Source organism: Schistocerca americana, chromosome 11 (assembly GCF_021461395.2).
Source record: "Schistocerca americana isolate TAMUIC-IGC-003095 chromosome 11, iqSchAmer2.1, whole genome shotgun sequence".
Taxonomy (NCBI): domain Eukaryota; kingdom Metazoa; phylum Arthropoda; class Insecta; order Orthoptera; family Acrididae; genus Schistocerca; species Schistocerca americana.
In genome coordinates, this window is record NC_060129.1 from 72,541,816 (window position 1) to 72,567,766 (window position 25,951).

A 25,951-nucleotide genomic window follows, 5' to 3' on the forward strand; every position below is an offset into this window, starting at 1 on the left:
TGGACTCTGACCACAATCTATTGGTTATGAACTGTAGATTAAAGCTGAAGAAATTGCAAAAAGGTGGGAATTTATGGAGATGGGACTTGGATAAACTGACTAAACCAGAGGTTGTACATAGTTTCAGGGACAGCATAAGGGAACAAGTGACAGGAATGGGGGAAAGAAATACAGTAGAAGACAAATGGGTAGCTTTGAGAGATGAAGTAGTGAAGGCAGCAGCGGATCAAGTAGGTAAAAAGATGAGGGCTAGTAGAAACTGTTGGGTAACAGAAGAAATATTGAATTTAATTGATGAAAGGAGAAAATACAAAAATGCAGTAAATGAAGCAGGCAGAAAGGAATACAAACGTCTCAAAAATGGGATCGACAGGAAGTGCAAAATGGCTAAGCAGGGATGGCTAGAGGACAAATGTAAGGATGTAGAGGCTTATCTCACTAGGGGTAAGATAGATACTGCCTACAGGAAAATTAAAGAGACCTTTGGAGAAAAGAGAGCCACTTGCATCAATATCAAGAGCTCAGATGGAAACCCAGTTCTAAGCAAAGAAAGGAAAGCAGAAAGGTGGAAGGAGTATGTAGAGGGCCTATACAAGGGCGATGTACTTGAGGACAATATTATGGAAATTGAAGAGGATGAAGATGGAATGGGAGATACGATACTGCGTGAAGAGTTTGACAGAGCACTGAAAGACCTGAGTCGAAACAAGGCCCTGGGAATAGACAACATTCCATTAGAACTACTGACGGCCTTGGGAGAGCCAGTCCTGAAAAAAACTCTACCATCTGGTGAGCAAGATGTACGAGACAGGCGAAATACCCACAGACTTCAAGAAGAATAGATTAATTCTACTCCCAAAGAAAGCAGGTGTTGACAGATGTGAAAATTACCGAACTATCAGTTTAATAAGCCACAGCTGCAAAATACTAATGTGAATTATTTACAGACGAATGGAAAAACTGGTAGAAGCCGACCTCGGGGAAGATCAGTTTGGATTCTGTAGAAACGTAGGAACACGTGAAGCAATACTGACCTTACGACTTATCTTAGAAGAAAGATTAAGGAAAGGCAAACCTACGCTTCTAGCATTTGTAGACTTAGAGAAAGCTTTTGACAATGTTGACTGGAATACTCTCTTTCAAATTCTAAAGGTGGAAGGGGTAAAATACAGGGAACGACAGGCTATTTACAATTTGTACAGAAACCAGATGGCAGTTACAAGAGTCGAGGGACATGAAAGGGAAGCAGTGGTTGGCAAGGGAATGAGACAGGGTTGTAGCCTCTCCCCGATGTTATTCAATCTGTATATTGAGCAAGCAGTAAAGGAAACAAAAGAAAAATTTGGAGTAGGTATTAAAATCCAGGGAGAAGAAATAAAAACTTTGAGGTTCGCCGATGACATTGTAATTCTCTCAGAGACAGCAAAGGACTTGGAAGAGCGGTTGAACAGAATGGACAGTGTCTTGAAAGGAGGATATAAGATGAACATCAACAAAAGTAAAACGAGGATAATGGAATCTAGTCGAATTAAGTTGGGTGATGCTGAGGGAATTAGATTAGGAAATGAGTCACTTAAAGTAGTAAAGGAGTTTTGCTATTTGGGGAGCAAAATAACTGATGATGGTCGAAGTAGAGAGGATATAAAATGTAGACTAGCAATGGCAAGAAAAGCGTTTCTGAAGAAGAGAAATCTGTTAACATCGAGTATAGATATAAGTGTGAGGAAGTCATTTCTGAGAGTATTTAAATGGAGTGAAATATGGACAATAAATAGTTTGGACAAGAAGAGAATAGAAGCTTTCGAAATGTGGTGCTACAGAAGAATGTTGGAGGTTAGATGGGTAGATCACGTAACTAATGAGGAGGTATTGAATAGGATTGGGGAGAAGAGAAGTTTGTGGCACAACTTGACTAGAAGAAGGGATCGGTTGGTAGGACATGTCCTGAGGCATCAAGGGATCACAAATTTAGCATTGGAGGGTAGCGTGGAGGGTAAAAATCGTAGAGGGACACCAAGACATGAATACACTAAGCAGATTCAGAAGGATGTAGGTTGCAGTAGGTACTGGGAGATGAAGGAGATTGCACAGGATAGATCAGCATGGAGAGCTGCATCAAACCAGTCTCAGTACTGAAGACCACAACAACACACACAAGATAACACTGAGCAAGTATTATCCGCTCTCTAATAATTATTATAAGCAAGGTGCTTCTGTGAAGCAATATTTTTGGAGAAGTAATGGCTAGAGACCACTATTCCAAATTACTATGAATGCTGCATTTCAACCATGATGTCGGTTCTACCAATGATTGTTATACAAAATACAGAACATCATCACTGATTTATTGCAAAAAAAAAATTAGTCGTTTCAGCCATTCCAAAAGCTGTGCATAGATGAAAGTTTACTTTTTTTTTTATAAAGGGTGGCTGTCTTTCAAACAATACATCCCGTCAAAAAGAAACAGATTTGGAATAAAATCTTTTTTTCTCTGTGACTGTGAGGCAGGATTTGTGCAAGATTTAATTGTTTACATGGGATCATCTGCCCTGGTGGATACCAAAAATAAGGATACTGGAAAGTCAGGAGCGATAGTTGAAGTGCTTGTAAAGCCCTATTTAGGAAAGGGCCATACCGTTCACATAGATAATTGGTATTTCAGTGCAGCTTTATTTAGAAAGCTACACAATAATTGCACAAACGTGTGCGTGACCATAAGAAAGAGAAGGAAAGGAATGCCTAAAACTGGTGAACGATTAAAATGAGGACAGGCAACGTGTCAATCATGCAAAAATTTAATATTCAAAAAGTGGATGGATAAAAAAGAAGTTTATATGCTTTCTACCATGCACTCAGATGAATTTGATATAGTAAAAGTTATCCAAATACCTGTATGCATATTGGATTATAATAATTCAATGGGTGCAGTTGATAAAGCTGACACGGTTATAAGCACTGTGGAATCAACACTCAAATCTCTGCAATGGCATCGCAAACATTTCTTTCACTTGCTGGACATCTGTGTGTGAAATGCCTATTGTCTTTATAAACACGAAAGGAAAGAACTGATATCCATGGCAAAACTTCAATTGCAGTTAATTAGGGAGATACTGGAAGAGTATCATTGAAGCATAAAATATCAACACCGAACAGGCAATAATCATCCACTGAGCTTAACAGAAAGACACTTTTCTTCGGTTTACAAACAAGTAGGAAGAAACCGAAATATAAGGTTTTTTTTCTTTTTTTTTGGTGGGGCTTAAGGGCGCTCAACTACTGAGGTCATTAGCGCCCAGTGACTGTTGTTAGAGCACATGGAATCTAGTAAAACTCAAGGGGAGGGGGGGGACACCAGAAAGACCTGACAAAGATGCAGATAAAATAAGTAAAAAGGTTAGATGTCTTTGGACAAGCCAGTCAAAGTTATAAAACGAAGAACATGAGCAGCTGCTTGAGCGTCATCAGCTAAAATATCCGGTAAAGTAGATGGCAGGGACAGGACAACACGAGATTGACTAAAGCGGGGACATGACAATAAAACATGGCGCACTGTTAATGCCTGACCACAAGGGCACTGCGGGGCTGGGTCACCGGAGAGCAGGTAGCGATGGCTAAACCGGCAATGCCCAATCCGCAACCTGGTCAGAAGGACCTCCTCTTGCCAAGATGGTCGGGAGGAGGTTGTCCAAGCAGTTGGGAGTGGTTTTACTGCCCGGAGCTTGTTTCCTTGGAGGGATGACCAAGCATCCCACCACAACGACACAATCCTCTTACAAACATCCCCACGAACGTCAGATGACGGGACACAATGGGAGGCTGGCCGAGGCAGGAGGACTGCAGCCTTGGCTGCAGCATCTGCAGCCTCATTCCCAGGCACTCCTACATGTCCGGGAACCCACAGAAAGCTGACAGGAGAACCATTATCAGTGAAAGAATGGAGGGACTGCTGTATCCGTTGAATCAAGGGATGGACCGGATAGGGAGCTCCAAGGCTCTAAAGAGCACTGAGTGAGTCAGAGCAGAGTACATACGATGAATGGCGGTGGCGGCGGGCATACTGAACGGCCTGATGGAGAGCAAAAAGCTTGGCCGTAAAGCTCGAACATTGGTCGAGGTGCCGGTATTTAAAGGTGGCGGCCCTGACGACAAAGGCACAGCCGACACCATCGTCAGTTTTGTAGCCATCGGCGTAAATAAAGGTGTGACAGGCAAGTCGAGCATGAAGTTCGACAAACCATGAGCAATACACTGCAGCCGGAGTACCCTCCTTTGGGAGTGAGCTGAGGTCGAGATAAATATGAACCGGAGCCTGGAGCCAAGGTGGTGTCGGGATCTCACGCTCTCTGAAGGTGGTAGGGAGGGCAAAATCCAATTGTCAAAGCAGGCGACGGAAGCGGACTCTGGGGGGAAGCAGGGCAGACACATACAACCCGTACTGATGGTCGAGAGAATCGGCGAAGAAGGACTGGTAAGAGGGGTGGTCGGGCATAGACAACAGCCAGCAGGCATACCGACACAGCAGTACGTCGCGCCGGTAGGTCAATGGTAATTCGGTAGCTTCAGCATAAAGACTCTCGACAGGACTAGTGTAGAAGGCTCCGGTCGCAAGACGTAACCCCTGATGGTGGATAGAGTTGAGACGGCGTAAGAGGGATGGCCGAGCAGACGAGTAGACGAAGTTCCCATAATCCAGCTTCAATCGGACTATGGACCGATACAAGCGAAGCAGGACAGTGCGATCTGCTCCCCAAGATGAACCACTAAGAACTCTGAGGACATTAAGGGAACGTGTACAATGGGCCGCCAAATAAGAGACATGCGGAGACCAACACAGTTTCCTGTCCAACGTGAGCCCTAGAAACTTTGTTGTTTCCACGAATGGGAGAACAATGGGACCGAGATGTAAGGATGGCGGAAGGAACGCTTTATATCGCCAAAAGTTGATACAAACCGTCTTCTCTTCAGAGAACCGGAAGCCATTTGTCACGCTCCATGAGTATAGGCTGTCTAGACAACGCTGAAGGCAGCGCTCCAGGAGGCATGTTCTCTGGGCACTGCAGTAGATCCCAAAGTCATCGACAAAGAGAGAGCCTGAGACATTAGGTGGAATGCAATCCATAATTGGATTGATCGCGATGGCAAAAAGGGCTACGCTCAAGAGGGAGCCCTGAGGCACTCCGTTCTCCTGGAGGAAGACGTCAGACAATACAGAACCCACACGTACCCTAAACTTTCGATCCGTTAAAAAGGAATCAATAAAAAGGGGCAGGCGACCGCGTAGGCCCCACCTGTGCATAGTGCGGAGGATACCTCCTCTCCAACAGGTATCATAAGCCTTCTCCAAATCGAAGAACACGGCTACCGTTTGGCGCCTTCGCAAAAAGTTGTTCATGATGAATGTCGACAAGGTCACAAGGTGGTCAACAGCGGAGAGGTGACGACGAAAGCCGCATTGGACATTGGTAAGTAGCCGTCGAGATTCAAGAATCCAGACTAACCGAGCATGAACCATGCGCTCCATCACCTTACAGACACAGCTTGTAAGAGAAATGGGGCGGTAACTAGAAGGAAGGTGCCTATCCTTCCCGGGTTTGGGTATAGGAACAACGACGGCGTCACCCCAACGCATGGGGACCTGACCTTTGGTCCAGACGCGATTGTAGGTACGAAGAAGAAAGCTTTTGCCCGCCGGAGAAAGGTGTGCCAGCATCTGAAGTTGAATGGCATCTGGCCCCGGAGCAGAGGACCGGGACAGTGCAAGTGCACGTTCGAGTTCCCGCATAGTAAAGGGGGCATTATAAGTTTCCAGATTCAGCAAGTGGAAGGAAGGTCGCCGAGCCTCTTCTGCCTCTTTCCTGGGAAGGAAGGCAGGGTGGTAATGGGCGGAGCTTGAAACCTCCGTGAAAAACCGGCCGAAGGCGTTGGAGACAGCCACAGGATCAACGAGGACCTCATTACCTGAGGTCAGGCCAGGTACCGAAGAGTGGGCCTTAATGCCCGACAGCCGGCGCAGGCCACCCCATACGACAGAAGAGGGAGTAAAACTGTTAAAGGAGCTGGTGAAAGAGGACCAACAAGCTTTTTTGCTGTCTTTGATGACTCTACGGAATTTCGCTCGGAGTCGTTTCTATCCAATACAATTCGCCAACGTAGGATGGCGGCGAAAGGTGCGTAAAGCACGTCGTCGAGCACGGATAGCGTCTCTACAAGCCTCGTTCCACCAGGGGACGGACACGCGACGAGAAGAAGAGGTAGTACGAGGAATGGAACGTTCGGCAGCATTGATGATAACAGCCGTGAGGTATTCGACCTGACTGTCACAACTGAGAAAATCGTGGTCCGGAAAGGTCGTCAGGGAGGAGTAAAGTCCCCAGTCAGCTTTCGGTATGTTCCAGCTCGAAGGATGTGGGGATGGGGTGTGGTGCAGGAGACGAACGACACAGGAGAAGTGGTAGCTCGAATAGGTGTCAGAAAGGACATACCACTCGAACCGACGGGCAAGAGTGGTACAACAGATCGAGAGGTCCAAGTGGGAGTAGGTATGAGTAGAGTCGGAGAGGAAAGTCGGGGCGCCAGTATTGAGGCAGACAAGATTGAGATTGTTGAAGACATCCGCCAAGAGTGAGCCTCTTTGACAGGATGCAGGAGATCCCCAAAGGGGATGATGGGCATTGAAGTCGCCAAACAATAAAAACGGCGGGGGAAGCTGAACGATCAGGTGCATCATGTCAGCCCGACTAACAGCAGATGACGATGGAGTGTAGATGGTACAGGCCGGCCGGAGTGGCCGTGCGGTTCTAGGCGCTGCAGTCTGGAGCCGAGCGACCGCTACGGTCGCAGGTTCGAATCCTGCCTCAGGCATGGATGTGTGTGATGTCCTTAGGTTAGTTAGGTTTAATTAGTTCTAAGTTCTAGGCGACTGATGACCTCAGAAGTTAAGTCGCATAGTGCTCAGAGCCATTTGCAGATGGTACAAACTGAAAAAGTAAAAGCAGAAAGAGTAATACAGACAGCTATCAATGAAACAACGCCATCGCTACTACTCAAAAAAGAGGGGGAACGAGATGGGGGGAAGAGCTGGTCACCTCGACGGCCGCGGAGGGCCAGGTTTCGAGGGAACAACGCTACAACCGGCGGGAGGCGGATCCTGTTCCATCGAGTCGTCGCCAGCTGCAGCCGCTGTCCCTGGTTGTGTAGGAGGGGCAGCATCATTTGCCGACGAGAGGCCAGCTGAGCGCCTGGCAGCAGAGCGTCCCGGCGAAACTGAGGACGGCAGGGAGCAGCGACTCACGGATGGAGCGTCAGACGAAACGCGCCGGGGTGGAGAGGGGGATAGAGACTTCTTCTTGGAGGCCTTCTTGGAAGTCCAAGGAGGCACAGGGATGGTGGGCTGGACCCGAAGAAGTTCCTCACGCGTGGGGTCCGTTTTGGAACGCCGGACCTCGGAAGCTGGGGTCCGGAACGTTTCCCCGATGGACGCCTGAGAAGAAGATCGCTTCTCAGGCGGTGGGGGGGAGGAGGAGGAGGAAGAGTGGCCCCTGGGGCAGAGGGGGCAGGGGCCATGGGGGAGGAGGATTTGGAAGGGAGGGATTTGGGAGGCAGAGGCAGAGACCTCGGATGGGGGGAGGAGGCAGAGGGGGGACAGGATAGGGGTGAGGATACGGCGGAAGGAGTGGACACAACTGAGGCAAATGAAGTGGTCAACGGCATGGGATGGAGGCGGTCATACTTCTTCCTGGACTCAGAATAAGAGAGCCGATCCAAAGTTTTGAGTTCTTGTATCTTCTTCTCCTTCTGATATGCGGGGCAGTCTGAGGATCTAGGCGAGTGGATGCCAGGACAATTAACGCACCGAGGAGGTGGGGTGCATGTATGTTCCTCACGAAGAGGACGTCCACAATCACCACAAAGGGGCTCTGCCTCACACTGTGATGACATGTGCCCAAAGCGCAAACACCGAAAACAGCGCATAGGAGGCGGGACGTAAGGTCGCACATCGCACCAGTAGCACATCATCTTTACCTTCTCCGGGAGAACGTCCCCCTCATAGGCGAGGATAAAGGCCCCGGTGTCGATGCGATGGTCTTTGGGGCCGTGCTGAAAACGCCGGACGAAATTCCCGCCTCGGCGCTCCAGGTTGGCCCTTAGCTCCTCATCAGATTGCAGCAGGAGGTCCTGATGAAAAATAACCCCCTGCGTCCTATTTAGTGCCAGATGCGGGACAATGGACACTGGGATGTCCCCTAGGCGGTCGCACGCCTGGAGCGCCGCCGACTGTGTGGCGGAGGTCGTCTTTATATGAATGGACCCCCAACGCATCTTACTGAGAGCCTCGATTTCCCTGAAGATGTCCTCAGTGTGCTGAACAAAGAGGTGGCGAACGTCCCCCCATCAGTTCGAGAACAGACCAAATAGCGGGGGAAGTACTTCGCCCCAAACCGGCGGGTCTGTCCCTCCTCCCAGGGAGTGGCCAAGGGGAAAGGGCAGGAGAACCAGAACTAGAAACAGTACCTTTCCTTTTGAAAGACTCGGCCGCAGAGCGACCTGATACGTGTTTATGTTTCATCTGCGTAACGTCCGCCCCGATACCACCCACTCCGACCAGGGGCTCTCCCCATGGGCGCCACGCAGCCTCAGCAAGGGCCACCTGGCAGGATGACCGTTGCCGGGAGTCCTGATGCCCCAAGGAGACGGGCATTTACTCCTTGGCCGACGTGGGGAGGGTGCAGCTCAGGTATCGGCAGTATGATCCCTGTGTTGTCAGGGGGCTACAACCTAGAGGGTACATGACGACCCCACCACAATGAGCTGACTACCGTGCTGGATTTCTGGTGCCATGGAAAGTCCATCATGATCGTAGGTGCAGATGGGGACGCACTATGGGCGTAACTTGTACAACCCATCAGGCGTTTAGGCCCAATTTGAGGAATAGTGGGTATGGTTACAACGCCGGTACAATGCTGAGTGCCAAGGTCTTAGTGCACTGAGGACCAGTGGTACACCACGTAAGGCATCCTTCCCCAAAAGGCTCGTACTTCTGTAGAATTTTGAAAAATGGAGGTCAAACCCAAAGGGGGACCATCACATGGAAGGCCGAAACGGTTGAAACTCCTTTTCGTCGCCTCTTACGACAGGCAGGAATACATCGGGCCTATTCTTACCTCGGACCCGCAGGGGGGGGGGGGGGGGAATAGAAGGTGTGTTGTTTGAAGTGCAAATGACAGAAAATGAGAATCTAAGTTGTTGTGGTCTTCAGTCCTGAGACTGGTTTGATGCAGCTCTCCATGCTACTCTATCCTGTGCAAGTTTCTTCATCTCCCAGTACCTACTGCAACCTACATCCTTCTGAACCTGCTTAGTGTATTCGTCTCTTGGTCTCCCTCTACGATTTTTACCGTCCACGCTGCCCTCCAATGCTAAATTTGTGATCCCTTGATGCCTCAAAACATGTCCTACCAACCGATCCCTTCTTCTAGTCAAGTTGTGCCACAAACTTCTCTTCTCACCAATCCTATTCAATACCTCCTCATTAGTTACGTGATCTACCCACCTTATCTTCAGCATTCTTCTGTAGCACCACATTTCGAAAGCTTCTATTCTCTTCTTGTCCAAACTAGTTATCGTCCACGTTTCACTTCCATACATGGCTACACTCCATACAAATTCTTTCAGGAACGACTTCCTGACACTTAAATCTATACTCGATGTTAACAAATTTCTCTTCTTCAGAAACGATTTCCTTACCATTGCCAGTCTACATTTTATATCCTCTCTACTTCGACCATCATCAGTTATTTTACTCCCTAAATAGCAAAACTCCTTTACTACTTTAAGTGTCTCATTTCCTAATCTAATTCCCTCAGCATCACACGATTTAATTTGACTACATTCCATTATCCTTGTTTTGCTTTTGTTGATGTTCATCTTATACCCTCCTTTCAAGACACTGTTCATTCCGTTCAACTGCTCTTCCAAGTCCTTTGCTGTCTCTGACAGAATTACAATGTCATCGGCGAACCTCAAAGTTTTTACTTCTTCTCCATGAATTTTAATAACTACTTCGAATTTTTCTTTTGTTTCCTTTACTGCTTGCTCAATATACAGATTGAATAACATCGGGGAGCGGCTACAACCCTGTCTCACTCCTTTCCCAACGACTGCTTTCCTTTCATGCCCCTCGACTCTTATAACTGCCATCTGGTTTCTGTACAAATTGTAAATAGCCTTTCGCTCCCTGTATTTTACCCCTGCCACCTTCAGAATTTGAAAGAGAGTATTCCAATCAACATTATCAAAAGCTTTCTCTAAGTCTACAAATGCCAGAAACATAGGTTTGCCTTTTCTTAATCTTTCTTCTAAAATAAGTCTTAAGGTTAGTATTGCCTCACCTGTCCCAACATTTCTACGGAATCCAAACTGATCTTCCCCGAGATCGGCCTCTACCATTTTTTCCATTCGTCTGTAAAGAATTCGCGTTAGTATTTTGCAGCTGTGACTTATTAAACTGATAGTTCGGTAATTTTCACATCTGTCAACACCTGCTTTCTTTGGGATTAGAATTATTATATTCTTCTTGAAGTCTGAGGGTATTTCGCCTGTCTCATACATCTTGCTTACCAGATGGTAGAGTTTTGTCATGACTGGCTCTCCCAACGCCATCAGCAGTTCTAATGGAATGTTGTCTACTCCCGGGGCCTTGTTTCAACTCAGGTCTTTCAGTGCTCTGTCAAACTCTTCACGCAGTATCTTATCTCCCATTTCGTCTTCATCTACATCCTCTTCCATTTCCATAATATTGTCCTCAAGTACATCGCCCTTGTATAAACCCTCTATATACTCCTTCCACCATTCTGCCTTCCATTCTTTGCTTAGAACTGGGTTGCCATCTGAGCTCTTGATATTCGTACAAGTGGTTCTCTTCTCTCCAAAGGTCTCTTTAATTTTCCTGTAGGCAGTATCTATCTTACACCTAGTAAGACAAGCCTCTACATCCCTACATTTGTCCTCTAGCCAGCCCTGCTTAGCCATTTTGCACTTCCTGTCGATCTCATTTTTGAGATGTTTGTATTCCTTTTCGCCTGCTTCATTTACTGCATTTTTATATTTTGTCCTTTCATCAATTAAATTCAATATTTCTTCTGTTACCCAAGGATTTCTATTAGCCCTCGTCTTTTTACCCACTTGATCGTCTGCTGCCTTCACTACTTCATCCCTCAGAGCTACCCATTCTTCTTCTACTGTATTTCTTTCTCCCATTCCTGTCAATTGTTCCCTTATGCTCTCCCTCAAACTCTCTACAACCTCTGGTTCTTTCGGTTTATCCAGGTCCCATCTCCTTAAGGGGCTCCGGAACGCCCTATACTTGCAATGTTAAAATAACGCTTATAAATTACATCTTTCCTCACAAAGTATTTGAGGTAGGAAGTTGAACTTTTTACAGATTATTTATTGGAATAAGGGCTACAACTTAACACAGGGATTTTACAAAATTTTAGTTCAGTTATTAAAGATGATTTTTTTTCAATTGTAATGAAAATTCACAACATTTTTTTGCAGTTTTTTATTTATATATTCAAAAATATACAGTTTTTTGGAAAAAGGCTGTGTTAAATTATGCAGAAGGTACTGTGTAACATTTACTGAAAGTTTGAAACAAATATGTTTGGAAGATCCTTAGAAAACATGTAATTAGTATGAGAAAATAAAAGTTTTGGGAATCGAGCGACAAAGATTGGATTAACTTTTTAGTGCATTCCAGGTCCATAGGATGGATTATCTTCATCCTCTGCAAACTCCTCCTCCAGCTTCCTCTTGTTCCTCCTCCTGTTTACTCTTGCTTGTATTTCTAGACTCTTTACAGACCTGTCTGCAGCCCGAAGGCATTCCTCGCCTAAAGCAAGCATCGCTCGTTGTTGTGTTCGTAGATTTTGCTACCATTTTCTTCAGTTGCAGTTACTGCAACACTGTTCCAAAAGGTGGTCATGTATGAACACTTATCACATTTCAGTTGTATTTCACTAGCAAGTCCGATGTGCTTTATTATGGAGAGTTCCAGACCAACTTCACTACAATGAATACATCTTACACAGTTTGAAAAAATTCCTTTGAGAACAGACATATCAAATATTTCATTCACATCTGATTCGCCCATAAAACATTCATAGTTTTCACTCATTGAACCAAGCTTCTTCTGTGAAGTATTTTCTTTCCCACGTTGACTGCTATGGGCAGGTGTACTTGAGAGGTTAGGTTCACTCACTTGGTTATCGTCTTTATTGTTTACAGTAATAACACATACCTTTGGCTTTCCAACATTTCTCCTTTTCTTAAAAGCCTTCAGAGGATTTCTAATAACTATACTTTTACTCATTATTATACTTCAACAAAACAGAGACTCAAGAAACAGAATTAATTACGAATATTTTCGAGATAACGACAAAGTAAATAAACATGAAACAATCGACAATCACATCAGCGATATATATTGAACCATCACAGATTAGCCACAACATTTACTTTATCTCACATCACTAAAATGTACCTGAAGAACACGGACGTTAATAATAACACCATTTGACAGCAGTTTAACAGCGCCACAGTGGGTCACGCCCATGTAGAACACATTTCAAAAAAATTTAAAAATAGTTGTAGTCTTCGGAATTGAATAAATTATATATCTATTAAAAGGTAATAGTCTGCAGATTCAGAAAACGCAAAAAAGTAAAAACTGAACTTTTCATGATTTTGAGCCTTTCCGGAGCCCCTTAAATTCCCACCTTTTTGCAGTTTCTTCAGTTTCAATCTGCAGTTCATAACCAATAAATTGTGGTCAGAATCCACATCTGCCCCTGGAAATGTCTCACAATTTAAAACCTGGTTCCTAAATCTCTGTCTTACCATTATATAATCTATCTGATACCTTTTAGTATCTCCAAGATTCTTCCAGGTATACAACCTTCTTTTATGATTCTTGAACCAAGTGTTAGCTATGATTAAGTTATGCTCTGTGCAAAATTCTACAAGGTGGCTTCCTCTTTCATTTCTTCCCCCCAATCCATATTCACCTACTACGTTTCCTTCTCTCCCTTTTCCTACTGACGAATTCCAGTCACCCATGACTATTAAATTTTCGTCTCCCTTCACTACCTGAATAATTTCTTTTATCTCATCATACATTTCATCAATTTCTTCGTCATCTGCAGAGCTAGTTGGCATATAAACTTGTACTACTGTAGTAGGCATGGGCTTTGTGTCTATCTTGGCCACAATAATGCGTTCACTATGATGTTTGTAGTAGCTTACCCGCACTCCTATTTTTTATTCATTATTAAAACTACTCCTGCATTACCCCTATTTGATTTTGTATTTATAACCCTGTAATCACCTGACCAAATGTCTTGTTCCTCCTGCAACCGAACTTCACTAATTCCCACTATATCTCACTATAACCTATCCATTTTCCTTTTTAAGTTTTCTAATCTACCTGCCCAATTAAGGGATCAGACATTCCACGTTCCGATCCATAGAACGCCAGTTTTCTTTCTCCTGATAACGACCTCCTCTTGAGTAGTCCCCCCCCCGGAGATCCGAATGGGAGACTATTTTACCTCCGGAATATTTTACCCAAGAGGACGCCATCATCATTTACTCATACAGTAAAGCTGCATGTCCTCGGGAAAAATTACAGCTGTAGTTTCCCCTTGCTTTCAGCCGTTCACAGTACCAAAACAGCAAGGCTGTTTTGGTTAATGTTACAAGGCCAGATCAGTCAATCATCCAGACTGTTGCCCCTGCAACTACTGAAAAGGCTGCTGCCCCTCTTCAGGAACCACACGTTTGTCTGACCTCTCAACAGATACCCCTCCATTGTGGTTGCACCTACGGTATGGTCATCTGTATCGCTGCGACACGCAAGCCTCCCCACCAACGGCAAGGTCCATGGTTCATGGGGGGGAACTAAGTACAAGTGTAAAAATTGTAATGTGGGTTGTGTGTTGAAACTTGATTTCAAATTTATCATACTGAATTACATTATTAAGAATCTTTCAAATGATCCTAAATGGCTTTTCTTATAATACTTATAAAATCTCCAAATATATTGTTATGTAACACTTAAATACAGTAACCTGCACATCATCTTTCTGACGTGCAATGTGCACAATTCGCGGCACGCTGCACCGATCAGTGGCACCAGCTCAGCGAAGCAGACTGCTGTAATAAAAGGGTTAATCGAACAACATGTAACAACCCAAATTATGCTATTGTGAGTTAGCACTTTCTTCCACCAGTCCCTTCAATTACAAGTGATGCTGGCCCAGACGGAACCACACTCAGTTTTTCTTATAACATGGAAATTAATGAAGCTAAAAAAAAGATCTTTGTGGTGAGTAAGCAAAATATCACTGCTCAAAGCTCAGTGAGCAACTGTAAACCACCGAATCCTTCACCTACTGATGGAGTAAAATTACATCAAATGGAAGATCAAAGAAGAATATTGCAAGCCAAATCTATCACACAAAGACTGATTTTAACAAGAGAAGAAACTTTCTAATATTGTCCATTTTAAGCACCAAAGGTAGCTATTTTTAAGGCAATCTTTATACATATTTTAGCATACAACCACTAATTTTAGGAACATAATCCACAGTAACATGTTTTTGGGGTCAAGCTGCCATCATCCGGCTTCAAAATTAATCCTACATAAAATGCACTTCAAAAACATTCAAGGTAAAAATAGAAAAACAAATAAAATTACTAAGCTACGAAGTCCTTGTCTTACTTGAAAAGTGGTAGCATCAGATTCCCTGCTTCCTTATCCATGTTAACACACATCCTTCGAAGTGCTGCTTTTAAGGCACCACTTATTTATAAACACGTGTGCAGCTCTGACGTGCACTGAGAGGCAGCTGGTGTGACTGATGTTTACTGCCTTACATAAACAATGTTTTGAATAATATGCAGATAAGGACGCAGGGAATCTAGTGCTTCCAGTTTTAAAGTAAGATGATAGTCTCCATGTCTGAATAATCTTATATTTTGACCTCCAGTGCTTCTGAAGTGCATTTTATGTAGGGTTAACTTAGACAGCCTGATGATGAGAGCTCGACTCTCGAAACACATTGCTCTCGACTTATTCCTAATATTAGTGACTGTATGCTAAAATATTTATAAACTGCGGAACCTTTTCACACCCAGCTGCATAGACAGACATTTCAGGAAAGACCTCATAAAGGCATTTGTTTGGAATGTTTCGCTGTACAGAATGAGATAAGAACACAAGCGGCAGACCGAGACTGGAATACTTTGCCTAGATCATGGACAGTAACGACTGCACCACATACCACTCTCAAGATGAAGGCCCAAGAAAGAAAAGCTTTGTGCCCTGCCGACAACCAACCTGACGATTGAAGAACTAAGAAGAAGAAGACAAACAACAGAACCACAATTTCATTGAGAAAATGAGTTGCAGTCAGGCCTTCTTACTGAGCTTATTGCAACTTGTATTCTAGTCGTAAGTACTGAAATATTATAAAACTCAGTGACTCACCAGATTTATTAGCAATGGGTGACTGCCAACTTCAAAGTCCTCCGGCGATTCATCAAGCTGGAAAAATTTACAATGGATGTCAGATTTATAATGTTTTCATGGTGTATGAAATTTACATGACGGAAATTATGTTTAAAAGGTTTAATTCTCTGTTTCCTTGTGGTACATTAGTGAATACTTTTGACACTTCACTTTTCACTTCAAGTAATCATAACAAGGGCCCACATTTTTATGACAAGTCATATTTTTTCCTGAACTTCATGGTGAATTTAATAACAATTTTTGCATAAATTCAGATGTTATAGTATAGATAAATGTACTTCTATTATGCATTCAAAGTCATATTTACATCTTTTTTTTCAGTAACAGGTTATATTTCCGCCAACGTTTGCAAAACTTTATATATTTGTTGTATCTTATATGGACACATGAATAAAAACATGAAAATGTTGCTCACATGACAATGTTTCAGATTATAATGCCACAAATAAACACAACAATTACTACAAAGCTTTATTTATCACGACTTTAGTAGACTGGTAGAAGCCGACCTTGGGGAGAATCAGTTTGGATTCTGTAGAAATGTTGAAACATGTGAGGCATACTGACCTACGACTTACGACTTATCTTAACATAGATTACCGTATTTACTCGAATCTAAGCCGCACTTTTTTTCCGGTTTTTGTAATCCAAAAAACCGCCTGCGGCTTAGAATCGAGTGCAAAGTAAACGGAAATTCTGAAAAATGTTGGTAGGTGCCGCCACAACTAACTTCTGTCGTCGAATATATGTAGCGCTACGCAGGCATGCTTCGCAGGCACAAAGACAAATACTAGCACCAAAACCTCTGCGTCAGTAAATAAATAAAAAAAGAAGGTGGAAGACGAGCTTTTTTTTTCTCCGCCCCGAGTTTCGACCACTGCATTTTCATACATTATCCAACGAAGTAAATACAAATTCCGTATTGTTCCTCTTCGAACGTAGCAGCATTTCAATGTACTACGAAAATCCGACTGGCAAGACTGTTTGGGATATTTGCCAATATGGCCAGCTCTGCTTTATGAATTTTTTCCTAACTGTGAGAAGAAATGGTTACTAATAGGAACTTTTAGAATTGTGCATCACATGCAGTATTCTCTTCACCATAAGAATAATACGAATATAAACATTTTGCCATGTATTCTTTCGTGTTTGCTGCTATCTCATTTAAATCCTGTCCACCTAATAAACTACGAAACTAGAGTGAGACAACAGCAGACGCGGAAGAATATACATACCATGTCATGTTTATATTCGTATTATTCTTATGCCTAATAGTGATACAGTCAGAAATGAAGCACGGCAATTGATTAGATTTTTAAATCTAAGATGACTCTAATTTCTGTGCATAATGTAATGTACTAAAGAGGCGTCTGCAAAGATTTTCAAACGGAAAAAATTTTCACTAAATTCTCGTTCAGAACATCTTCTATCATACGCAGTCTATTATTTGGTTCTTTGGTTCTTGTTGATCATTATCAAAGAAAGCAGCAGTGTAAGTAGCAACGAATAGCAGTCTCTTGCCATTGTTTCGCTAATGAGATGATTCCTCTCTTTGTTTTTTTTTAATTGTAAGCGGCGGTAGCGTGCACAAAAGCAAGCCATGCCGCGAGCGCCGACAGGCCGTAAACCCTCGTTTTCAGAATGCGACAAACAATGCATGACACAGTACAGTAATACATTTTCAGCTCTGAGTGACGGAAACACCTATAACAAAGAGAACGGCACTTGTCAGATCAAAGAAAAATAAGCAATCAATTCAAACCAGATGAAGCACGTGAAAAAGGAAGGGTACCCGTATAAATACGGACTGAGCGCCTGTCGCATAACAACGGCTACCTGGTAAAGCTTAACTGGTAAGCTTACGACTTGAACCAAACTACTACAGCTGTATCGTCATTCATTTAACCTAAATTGTGTCTCATATTACAATGGACCAACTTTGTTTCGATTTGGAAGTGTGGCCTAAAACTTTTCTCTCCCCTTGAATTTCGAGTCTCAGATTTCAGGTGCGGCTTAGATTCGGGAAATTTTTTTTTCCTCGATTTCGAGTCTCATTTTTCAGGTGCGGCTTAGATTCGAGTGCGGCTTAAATTCGAGTAAATACGGTAAGGAAAGGTAAACTTATGTTTCTAGCATCTGTAGACTTAGAGAAGGCTTCTGACAATGTTGACTGGAATAGTCTCTTTCAAATTCTGTAGGTGCCAGGGGCCAAATGGCTATTTACAATTTTTACAGAAACCAGACGGCAGTTATACGAGTCAAGGAACATGAAAGAGAAGCAGTGGTTGGAAAGGGAGTGAGACAGGGTTGTAGCCTATCCTCAATGTTATTCAGTCTGTATACTGAGCAAGCAGTAAAGGAAACAAAAGAAAGATTTGGAGAAGGAATTAAAATCCACAGAGAAGAAATAAAAACTTTGAGGTTTACCGATGACATACCAGTTCTGTCAGAGACAGCAAAGGACCTGGAAGAGAAGTTGAATTGAATAAACAGTGTCTTGAAAGGGGGATGTAAGATGAACATCGACAAAAGCAAAACAAGAGGATAATGGAATGTAGTCGAATTAAATCAGGTGATGCTGAGGGAATTAGATTAGGAAATGAGACACTTAAAGTAGTAAAGGAGTTTAACTATTTGGGGATAAAAATAACTGATGATGGTCGGGGCTATAAAATGTAGACTGGAAATGGTAAGGAAAGTGTTTCTGAAGCAGAGAACTTTGTTAACATTAAGTATGAGTTTAAGGGTCAGAAAGTCTTTTCTGAAACTATTCGTATGGAGTGTAGCCACGTATGGAAGTGAAACAAGTACGATAATTAGTTTAGACAAGAAGAGAATAGAAGCTTTTGAAATGTGGTGCTACAGAAGAATGCTGAAGATCATATGGGTAAATCATGTAACTAATGAGGAGGTACTGAGTAGAATTGAGGAGAAGAGGAATTTGTGGCACAACTTGACAAGAAGAAGGGATCGGTTGGTAGGACATGTTCTGAGGCATCAACAGATCACCAATTTAATATCGGAGGGCAGTGTGGAGGGTAAAAATCGTAGAGGGAGACCAAGAGATGAATACACTAAGCAGATTCAGAAGGATTTAAGTTGCAGTAGTTACTTGGAGATGAAGAAGCTTGCGCAGGATGGAGTAGCATGGAGGGCAGCGTCAAACCAGTCTCTGTACCGAAGATCACAACAACAGTAGACAAGTAGCATTACACACTAGTCAGTTTGCTGATGTAAGACACTGTTGGGTGGGGCAAACAAAACATTCTCAAAACTAACAAATGCACCTCCCGACATGATAAACAGCGCACACGTGGTCACACTATTCAGTCAGAATATAAACGCAAGTGGTTCAACAAAAGCCGTCCATCAGCATGGAGTTGCAAGGTTTCGTTTGTGAGTTTGATGATAAGTTCTTCAGCACTGGTGGGGAAATGTTATTTTGTTAATTAAGTGAAGTCAAAGTTAGTGCAGAACAGCACTTTAATGTGCAACAGCACTGTAATACCACCAAATACAGCAGCTGTCTGAAGAGAAATGCTGAAAATGGCAGCAGACAAATGCTGTTAGTTGAGCAGACAGGTTCATCTTCAATTGTACAAACATTTAAAGACAGGTGAAATGATGGTGTCTTGCAACATCCCATCTGAGAAGCTGAAGAATCCACATTTCAGACAGTTCTTGAGAAGTACACAAAACATCCTGTTCCAGGTTAATCTATATTGAGTAAGAACTATTTATCAGTGTGCTATGAAGAGAAGCTCAAAAATAAATAAATAAATAAATAAAATAAAAAAAAATTGTGTTGCTGAACTAAAGATCAACGTCCCTATACAAAGGTACCAATGTGGGTGGACATTATGTTGCAGATGTTATGGGGTGTTCTGAAAGTTGACAGGCCTGGAAAAATGTTCCTCCTAATGCGTGAAGCTCTTGAGAGAGAGTACAAACAGTTGCCATTTTGTTTCACAACTCTGTGAAGCTACTGTGACAAGATGTTGTGAGCAGAGAAAATGTTTTGCTTCTAGCAACAGATGGTGCTTCATACACGGCTAAAGCAGCTGAGGGCTTCAAATTCTCTACCGCAGTATGGTTTATGTCATTTGACTCGTGCATGCGTTACGCAGAGTCGCAGAAGAGGTGTGATCAAATTGCTCCGATGTAGGAAAATTAATTACACACACACACACACACACACACCTTGTCTGGAAACTTGACATCACCAATGCCAACTTTCCAGTGGTAACAAAAGCCATCACAAGACTGGCAGCTGCAGGTATTCAACTACATTTTGGAAAATGATGTCAACAATGAAACAGGTCAGCAGTTATTGACCTCTCCTATCACCTTACTTAAAGAGGAGTTTAACAATGGTGTATTTCAGTTTCTTTGGAAAAATGTCTTGACTCAGTTGATGCATTACATATTTCCAATAATACGAGGCTTATTTTATGAGAATAAATCTTTAGTACTCTACTGGAACACCATCAAAACCAGATAAGTTTCTATTGATGAATAAGTTCAAAATGGAATGAAATTTTAATCACGAAATAACTGTTACATGATAAACATCACCGTGAAGGTTGACAAGTATCAGACTGGTGCTTCACGATATGACACTTGCTGTTTCTGTGAGTGCATTTAGTTGATTACACTGTCAGTTTTAAAAGAAAACAGCTGCAGATCCTAAGAACAAAATCTGTAACTGTGTGCTACCGGCCGTTCTGCCAAGTTGTCAGTTACATTTTATGCACAATATTTCGACATCTCACGCAGCCGTCTTCCACGGATGCTATGAGTTTTGCTGTTACTCACTTCCCAGACTCTAACCAGACTGTGTGGAGTGGAGTCCACCCAGCAAGTGCACAAAACTCACAGCACCTAAAGAAGAAGGCTCGTCCAGTTGTTGAAATATTGTGCACGAGATGGAAACGACAACTCAGCAAAACACCAGAGTGTACACCTATGATCAGTCACCCTGAGATAACCAGAGAGGTCACAACAGTGCTGTTTAAAACACAAAATTGTTTGTCATGCAGCATTCCATACTCCTAGATTTCTGTAAAGCATCTGACACGGCACCACACTGCCGACTGTTAAAGAAGGTACGAGCATACGGAATAGGTCCCCAGATTTTGTGAGTGGTTCACAGACTTCTTGAGTAACAGAACCCAGTACATTGTGCCTGATGATGTGTGTTCATCAGAGACAGGAGTGCCCCGGGAAAGTGTGACAGGAAAGTTGTTGTTTTCCTACATATGTAAATGATTTGGTGGACAGTAGTCTGCGGTTGTTAGCTAATGTTGCTGTGGTGTACAGTAAGTTGCCATCGTTGAGTGACTGTAGGAGGATAGTCGATGACTCAGACAAAATTTCTAGTTGGTGTGGTGAATGGCTGCTACCTCTAAATGTAGAAAAATGTAAGTTAATGCAGATGAGTAGGAAAAACAAACCCACAGTTTACAAATAATGAGATGCTTGACACATTCATGTCAGTTAAATATCTAGGCGTAATGCAAAGCGATATGAAATTGAATGAGCATATAAGGACTGCAGTGGGGAAGGCGAATGGTCCACTTTGGTTTATTTTAGGAAAGTGAGGTTCATCTGTAAAGGAGACTACATGTAGGACACTAGTGCAACCTCTTCTCGAGCTCTGCTCGAATGTTTGGGATCCGCAATAGGTCGGACTAAACGAAGACATCGAAGGAATTCAGAAGCAGGCTGCTAGATTTGTTACTAATATGTTTCAACAATAATCAAGTATTATGGAGATGCATCAAGAACTCAAATGGAATCACCGGAGGGAAGACAGCATTCTTTTTGAGGAGCACTATCCATAAAATTTAGAGAGCCACCATTTGTGGCAGACTGCAGAGCGATTCTACTGCCGCCAATGTACAATTCTTGTAACGACCACAAAGATAAGCTCAGAGAGATTAGCGGCCACATGGAGCCATATAGACAGTTGTTTTTCCCTCGCTCTATTTGCAGCTAGAACAGGAAAGGAAATGACTAGTAGTAGTAGAGCATGCCTTCCAACATGCACCATACAGTGGCTTGCGGAATCTGGATGTAGATGTAGATTCCTATGAACATTGTTATTTGTAATGTAGCTAATATGAATTTTCAATTCTTAAATCTACAGATTCAGATAATTTTAGAAGGAATGGCCAACAAGGAATGTTTTCTATTTTCTTATCAACTGCCAAATGTTCCTGCCCAAATATCTTTGCTTTCTGTTTGTAGTATATGTTGAAATCCTTTGCATCAGAGTACGTAACTTAACTCCGAATACTAGACCCACAGGAACCTGTGCAAATCACATCTCAGTTGAAGGAAATTTTTATTATAAGCAACAAAAATTGTTGTAACATAAATGTACCAAGAAGTGAGTGTAAGAATTTCGAGATCCGTAAAGCAGCCTCTGCAAGGGGCACCACCATCTCTCTACTTTACATAATATTCTTGCTGCTCATTTCTCCTGAATAAAAACATTATTTATTTTAACAATATTGTGAAAAGCCATACAGAGGACTAGAGGATGGACGGACAGATGGACGGACTGACTCTCTCTCTCTCTCTCTCTCTCTCTCTCTCTCCCTCTCTCTCTCTCTCTGCCACCTGTGGCCACTGTGGCTGAGCTGAGTCGTATATGTGCCCGACAGGAGCAGCTATCCTGTTGTGATGGTAAGGAGGCAGCATGGGGTGCAGAGTGGGGTGGGGGAAGGTGTCGTGCTGCTTGTGGGAGCTTGCAAGGGCGCATTGGGGATAGGGTAGGGCATTTAGGTTTGGGAGGTTTGTAACTGTGGGGAGTGGGGGGGGGAGGATGGGAGGGGAGGCGATTGGGAAAGGAGGAGAGAAGAAGAGATGGGGAAAAAGACTAGTGACTAATGGGTGTGTTAGTCGAATAGAAGACCGTGTATTGCTGGAGTGAGAGCAGGGAAGGGGATAGGTAAGTGGAGGACAGGGACTAATGAAGGCTGAGGCCAGGGGGGTTACGGTAATAGGATTGATTGCAGGCAGAGTTCCCACCCGCGCAGTTCAGAAAAACTGCTTCCACAGGTAGTCCTACCTCTGATGGGGTAGAAGATGTCTGACTGGAGTATGTGGTTGGGAGAATGTACGAGATAGGTCTTACCTCCAGGTCTATTTCAGGGCACACTGAGAGGTAGTGAAAACCGTTGCTCCAGTCGTACGTGGTGCCGAGGCACGAGATGAATGCTGCTCTGTAGCCAGATGCTGAGTAAGTAGGAGGTGGTAGATGGCTGGAGAGACAAGGTATGCGAGATCTGCTTCTGTAAAAGGTTGGGACGGTAATTTCGGTCTACGAAGGTCTCGGTGGGATACTCGGTATATTTGCTCTGGCACTGCTCGTCCCTGCAGATGGGATGACCACGGGTGGTTAGTCTGTATGCAGGCCATTTCTCGGTACGGAATGGGTGGCAGCTGTCAAAGTGGAGGTACTGTCAGTGTTTGGAAGGTTTGGTATGGACAGAGGTACTGATGAAGCTATTCTTGAGGTGGAGGTTAGCATTGAGGAAGGTGTTGAGGTTTTGGGGGAATGTGGCTAGGGTGACCTCACCCTCAGTCCAGATCATGAGGGTGTCACCAATGAATCTGAAATGGTGAGCGGTTGGACTCTGGGTAGTTAGAAAATATTGCTCTAGATAGCCCATGAATAGTTTGGCATAGAATGACCCCATGTGGGTGCCCATAGCTATTTATTTTACGTGCTTTCTCCCAGAGGACAACTCCTTATGAACACTATTGGGGGGGGGGGAGGGGGGTAAGCCAACATCAAACAATGTAAAATTCAGAACGAATGATATATTACAAATAAGTGTGGCTTCAGCTGCCAAAGCCCCAGTCGTGTGTGTGTGTGTGTTTCTGACAAAAGCTTATTTGTGACAGTCATTTTGTTGTGCCTACCTTCGACTCAGCATCTCCGCTATATGGTGAGTAGCAACTATCATTTTCATAAAACAAGCCAACAGTTTGTTTTACATTTACACAGTGGAAGATGCTACAAACAGTGTTACCTTTACTGTGTGACCATTAATGTGTACTTCTGTTGCCACCATGTTTGAGTGCAGTACCCATTTCCAGCATTAAGTGCGGCACTATATACCGTATGGCCTAAACACTTCTTGAAACAGTTCACACATTCTAAGCAGCCACTAATTACAGTATAGCGTGGAACATTATGGCGAACTCACTCAATTTGACCTTTCATACAAAATTACGGTTTCAACACTGCTGTGGTCTTCAGCACAAAGACTGGTTTGAGGCAGCTCTCCGTGAAGTCTATCTTTGGCAAGCCTCTTTCCTGATCACACTATAGGTACAACAACCTGCATCCACTTCAGTTTGCTTAGTGTATTCAAACCTTGTTCTTCCTCTACAATTTTAACCCTATCCCCTCCATCACCAAACTGACAATCCCTTGATGCCCCAGCATACATCATCTTTTAGCCAAGATGTGACATAAATTTCTTTTCTTTCTAATTTGATCCAGAACTACTTCACTAATTATCCATTACCACTTATCTTCAGCAGCCTTCTGTAGTATGACATTTCAAAAGCTCTTCTCCTCTTGCCTGAAATGATGACCGTCCAAATTTCTCTTCCATACAAGGCTATACTTCATATAAAGACGTTCACAAAAGACTCCCAAAGATTTAAATTAATATTCAATATTAAAAATTTCTGTTTTTCAGAAACGATTTGCTCGCAACTGTGGCAACACATTTGATATGCCAAGCTGGCGGAGACCGTTCCTAGGGCGTGCGACATCTCAGTTGCGAGTGGCAGTGGACGGCAAACTGAACGGCAGCGGCTGTGGTGAATTCGACAGTTCCTGACTGGCAATGTCACTGCCTTCTGCTACCATAGCACGAACTTAAATCTTCAGTGTGCAGAGTCTGCAGCTTTTCGACTGGCTGCTCGGCCGGGTCACAGAAGCGGAACACAGCCCCAATCGCCTAACGCCAATGCTAACAGCGTGCAGCAAGTGTCGTTTTGGTGCGGCCACTGGCAATGTCCTCTTAACACAATCTACTTGCCGACTTCTCGGTCCTGCCGTGGTTTGTGCAGCTGGCAGACACTGGGCTGCCAGCAGTCCGTGATAGGTGCGCTGCAGCAATTTGACTCTTACAGCTGCAGTCTTGTTTCTGTACAAGACATTTCTTTTCGCTCCCTGTATTTTATGCATGACAACTTAAGAATTCCAAATAGTGCATTCCGAGCAGTGGCAGCAGGAGAAAAATATAAACGTATTAAAATCCGCAGGCTTTTGGAATCAGTGTCTCCTCCTCTCTGGTGCCTAAAGCTCACCAGACCTTTTCCTTCACCCCTCTTTCCATCCCCTTCAACTCTTCTGTCAGAAGAATGAGCCACTGGCTCTGAAAGCTTGCAGATTTCAATATCTTTGTACATGTTTCCTCCTGCTGCCACTTGGTGAGTAGATTTTTTACCTATTCAATTACATTATATTTTCAAAAATTGATTAATTTTTTTGATATATTAAATAGTGTATTCCAGTCCACAGTGTCAGAGATTTAACACATCTATCTAAAATGTATGCTTCAATCTATCTTCTAAGATACATCATAGGTCATTATTGTCTCCACTTAAGCCAATTCATTACCAAATGCAAATGTCTTAATAACAAATCTTACCACATGTTCTTCTTTGAGAAGCACTGGGACAAGTGAGACCAACACAGGCTCTTCTGCCTTACAATACGCCTGAAAAAAGAATTAAACCTGTATCTCTGTACACTAGATATTAAAAGTGATTAGTTAACATTAACTTTAATCCAAACAAAAGGGAGCTCAATCGCAATTAAAATAAAAAATACAAAGTTAGGCAACATACGCAACTACACATTGAGCAACACCCTCAGTCCTACCAATGAACAATTGGTACTAACTGTACACAATTTTGACAGGAGAGTGTGTGACCGTGCTGCTAAGCAGACCCCATTTGTGGTTTGGCAACCAGTCCAAGTCCACAACAGAGTCATATGAACTTACCCTACATTATGTCTTGTAGCATTACAATGGCTGTCTGTAACAGAATTACTTTCTCTGTGTCAACCAGCTCTGATTCCAGAAGGATCAGCAGTGCAGAACCCAACTTTCATTCTTCTCTTATGACATTGTGAGAGCCACAGATTGGGCCAAACAGCTGAACAGATTATTTCTAAACTTTCAAAAAGCATTTGAGTTGGTATGATGGCAATGCTTATGGACAACAGTACAACTGTATGTGATATCAAACAATATTTATGACTTCATTATCCACAATAGGCAGCACGCAAATACGGGCTGTACCTATAAGTATGACACATTCTCCTGG

General features: G+C 43.3%; 1 long non-coding RNA gene across 1 annotated transcript in view; it reads right to left on the bottom strand.

The window, feature by feature from the left end:
• LOC124554118 overlaps positions 1-25,338 on the bottom strand; it is a 28,121-nt gene extending 2,783 nt beyond the window's left edge. Inside the window, exons 1-2 of the long non-coding RNA XR_006968249.1 lie at positions 25,270-25,338; positions 15,548-15,604 (exon numbers count right to left, since the gene is read on the bottom strand). This is a non-coding gene — a long non-coding RNA (uncharacterized LOC124554118). The remainder of the gene's footprint in view (positions 1-15,547; positions 15,605-25,269) is intronic.
• Between the last annotated feature and the right edge of the window lie 613 nt (positions 25,339-25,951).